We start from the raw sequence: 4,487 nt of genomic DNA, 5'->3' as shown, positions 1-4,487 counted from the left end.
TGGGGGGGAAGAACCTTGCCCTGAGATCCACCCTGAGCCTGCCCTGACACAGCTCCAGCCATTCCCTGGGGGCTGTCCCTGCTCCCCCCAGAGCAGAGCTCAGTCCTGCCCCTCCTCTGCCCCTGCCCAGGCAGTTGGAACTGCACTGAGCTCTCCCCTCAGTCTCCTCTGCTCCAGCTGAACACACCAAGTGCCCTCAACCACTCCTTTTTCGGCCTTTCCAGCCCCTTCACCATCCTCACATCCCTCCTTTGGTTGCTCTCTAACAGCTTTAGACCTTTCTTACCCTGTGGTGCCCAAAACTGGCCCTCCAAGCCACTTGTAGGACAGAAACAACCTCAGGGGCTCCTGGGCCAGCCTGGGATTGTGTCACTGCACAGGTGGAGAATTCCAGGCCCAAAGGGAGGGCTCGAGCTGCAGGTGCTCAGCAGGAGAGCCAGGAATAGTGCCCAGGAGGCAATTCAGTCCCTGGAGGGGGAGAAATGTGGGCACGGTTAACATGGCAAATAAAAACTGATCCCTCTGAAATAAGCATGACCCATAAAATACATAAACATGCCCCAGCCATAAACAGCATTTGCTATTTACAGCATCAGAGCATGAGGATATTTGCCAGCTATTTGCAGCTTAAAGGATAAACAGCAGTTCCTTTGATCCTGGGCTGTTGGAAGGGTTATATTTAAAGCCATTCATGTCTCCCCAACCCTTCACCCTTTACATCATTTGTTTTATGAAGGGCTGGAAATGCCACATTCCAGGTTCCAGGGGTGCAGAAAATACCCTTTGTGGCAATGAAACAGGTTGGGATGGACCCCCCACCCCGTGCCAAACCAAAATAGAAACACCTTGGGGATAAAATACAACAACTGGAGCTTGGACTAAAAGGCACCTTTTTGTCCCCATTTCCCTGAGAATGGTGGAAAATGGAGCTGGGAATGCAGCTCAGGAACACTCACCTGGGAACATCAAAGGGAGCCTGAAACGGGCAAAAAATGAGGGAGAATTTTGCTAAGACTTGGGGTTTTCTGGTGGTTGGAGGGCAGGGGAGCTCTGTTTACTACAATCAACAGCTTTGTTTGGAAGGAAATAAAAAAATCAACTACTCAGAATTTGACTCCTTGTCCTTCCCAACCTTCCTCTTGCTCTGCTGCCTCAAGCAGAGGGGCTCAGCCACCCTCCAGAGCCCTTCTGGAAGGGTTTATGGGCTTTTTTTAAAAAGGAATAAAGGAAAACACAATATTTTAAAAAGCTTGGAAAAGACCCCTAAGATCATCAAGTCCAACCAGCCATCCACCATCACCACGTTCATCACTGAAGCACGTCCTGAAGTGCCACATCCCCGTGGTTTTGGAACACTTGCAGGGATGGAGACTCCACCACTGCCCTGGGCAGCTGTGCCAATGTGTGACCACCCTTTCCAAGAAGGCATTTTTCTTAATATCCAATCTAAACCTCCCCTGGCACGACTTGAGGTGATTCCCTCTCATCCTGACTCGTGCTTGAGCTCTATGGGCAGTCTGGAAACATCTTGAGCTCCCTGAATTTTGATTTTTCTTTTTTTTATTCCCCCCGCCCCCCCCTTCAAAAACCTTCCCATTCTTCTGGGTCATTTCCATGGAAGCCCCTCAGGGTTTTGGTTGGTTTGTTGCAGTGTGAGATTTCCACTGAGATTTTAAATGTAATCCCGAGGTGTTTATTGGAAATATGTAAATACAGAAGTGTTTAAAATAAAACAGGTTTAAAATAAAAACGTGAGCCCAACAAACTCCACGAGGAAAATGCCAAACCCAAACCAAGGAGCTGAAAATAAAATGTCGTTTTTCTTGGCTTTGCCCATCTGATCAATATTCCTGTGCAGTGTTTTGCATACAGTGATAAAGAATCCGCATTTAGAGAGTTTTATGCCGTCAGACTTGCTTGTCTGATGGCAAATGACAAGTTACCACCTTCCCCCAGCTCTAATATTGGCTGGGTTAAGATGTGCTTGGGTTTTTTTAGTACTTTCAGGACTTAAACTGGGCTTTGCTCTTTCCTGGCAGATTCCACACTTCAAAGAGCGAATTTTGTCCTCAGGGTTTTCCAGACCAGGCAAAGGTTGTCAGTAAAATGAAGGATCCAAAGGAAGGTGCAGCACAGTGAGCAAACCGTGAGTTACTTTGGGGCATCAGCCAGAGCTTTGAGGACCAGCCAGGGAAGGAAAACCAAACCCCTCTGTCTTGACTGGGTGCAGAGGAAGGTGTTGGTCCTGCTGGGGAGGACAAGCTGCATGTCCTGACCCCACCTTGGAATTGTTAAGGTTGGGAAAGACCTCTGAGCTCAAGTCCAACTGTCAAGCCAGCACCACCACCATGTTCACCGCTAAACCACGTCCTCCAGTGCCACATCCACACCTTTTTGGACACCTGCAGGGATGGGGACTCCAGCACTTCCCTGAGCAGCCTGTTCTGGTGCTTTACAGCCCCTTCCCTCAAGAAATGTTCCCAATATCCAACCTGAGCCTCCCCTGGAGCATCTTGAGGCCGTTCCCTCTCCTCCTGTCCCTGTTCCCTGGGAGCAGAGCCTGACCCCCCCCGGCTCCCCCCTCCTGTCAGGGATTGCAGAGCCAGAAGGTCCCCCCTGAGCCTCCTTTTCTCCAGGCTGAGCCCCCCCAGCTCCCTCAGCTGCTCCTGCTGCTCCAGCCCCTTCCCTGGACACCTCCAGCCCCTCCACGTCCTTCTTGTCATGAGGGGCCCAAAACTGACCCCAGGATTCGAGGTGTGGCCCCACCAGGAGAGTCTGAAACCTTTGACTTCAGCAGGAACAAGGTGGGACCAGGATCTTCTGGCAGAAGGGAAGAAAGAGAAGATTTGGTGTTTAAAACCAGTAGTTTTTAAATCAGGAGACAAGGCTGTGTTGGAGGAGAGGCAAACCCTCGGTGTGCCCCCCAAGAGCCGCTCTGCCACTCTGGGGCCAGCACTGGCCATTAATGGTTTGCCTGTTTTATGTTGCAGCCAGGCTGGGGGAAGAGCTTTTAAATGCATATTTTCCTCTTGAAAATATCAAACCCAGTGTTTTCATTTTCGGGGGCCTGGGGGGAAAAAAAAATTTTATGTTTCATATTTTCCAAATAAACAGTGCTTTTACAGAGGCAGAAATGCAGACCCTGAGCACCCAGCACACCTTTGCCCCTCACAGTATTTTCAAAGCTTTAATGTTGCTTGTGTGCCACAAGCCCTGCTAGTGAAAATATTCACCTGAAATGTATTTATCTTCCTTTTGCTAATTAACAGCAAAATGACACAGAGGAACTCTATATTTTCCTCGGCAAGAACAGCCATAGAGGCTTCATTTATGGAGGGCTCTGAATGATCCCTATTCATGGCAAGGAAGTACTGTCTGCACCAAGAGATCCTTGTCTGCAGGGCAGAGTGACAGAGCAAACTCATCATGGACAGTTCTGGGGCAAATCTTCCCAAATTTTAGGCCCTTGTTTCACTTTGTTCCCTGGTAGCTGGAAATGTAGGGGTGTAGGTGTTCTGCATATCTGGGGAGAAAATGTAGCTCTGTGAAGAAAAACACACAGGGATAGCAGTGAGTAAAGTGTATATATATATATATTTATATGGATTTATATATATTAGCACTCATCAAAATCCATGGTTTTATAAACACATCCATGAAAGGCTTGAATAGAGGAGTCATGTGCCTGTATGTGTGCCTGCATGTAAATATACATCGTTATTTTTATACATATATATAAAAATATAAACACATCAGTGTAATCACATTCATCACAGACTGGTCGGGGTTGGAAGGGACTTTGAAAGGTAATTCCAACCCCTCTGCCAGGGGCAGGGACATCTTCCACTGGCCCAGCTTGCTCCAACCTGGCCTTGGACACTTCCAGGGATCCAGGGGCAGCCACAGCTTCTCTGGGCAACCTGTGCCAGGGCCTGCCCAACCTCACAGCCAGGAATTCCTTCCCAATATCCCATCTAACCCTGTTTTCCTTCAGTGTGAAGCCATTCCCCCTTGTCCTGGCTCTCCAAGCCCTTCTAAAATTTCCCTCCATCTTCCTTGTAGCTCCTTCAGGCCCTGCAAGGCCACGCTGAGGTCACCTTGGAGCTTCTCTTGTCTTCTCAACAATCCCAATTCTCCCAGCCCTTCCTTCCAGCAGAGCTTCCCCATCCCTCCTCTGGAACATTCGCTCCTTCTGGGCTAAAAATTTTCCATGCAGAGCTGGTTGAAAGGCTGTGATTGATGGTTTGTACCTGGGAAGGCCGTGGGACAAAGCCATGCTGGTTTTGCATGAGGACCTCGCCATCTTTCAATATTTTAATGAACACTTTGAATGTTGTTGAAAGAGTTCAGAGCAGCCTGGCAGCTGCACTAAGGACAGGTCCTTTTTTTCCCTAATCAAAGAGCTTTTCTCCACGGGAGCTCTTGGGCTCTGTTGAAGAGCTTTTGGAGTAAAGAGAGGCTTTGGATAAGGGAAGAGAAACTGGGCT

Source organism: Empidonax traillii, unplaced genomic scaffold (genome assembly GCF_003031625.1).
Source record: "Empidonax traillii isolate 1590-97213 ecotype Southwest subspecies unplaced genomic scaffold, ASM303162v1 scaffold3239:size14109, whole genome shotgun sequence".
Classification (NCBI taxonomy): Eukaryota; Metazoa; Chordata; class Aves; order Passeriformes; family Tyrannidae; genus Empidonax; species Empidonax traillii.
The sequence above is the reverse complement of the archived record's forward strand: the minus strand, read 5'-3'. Positions refer to the sequence as shown.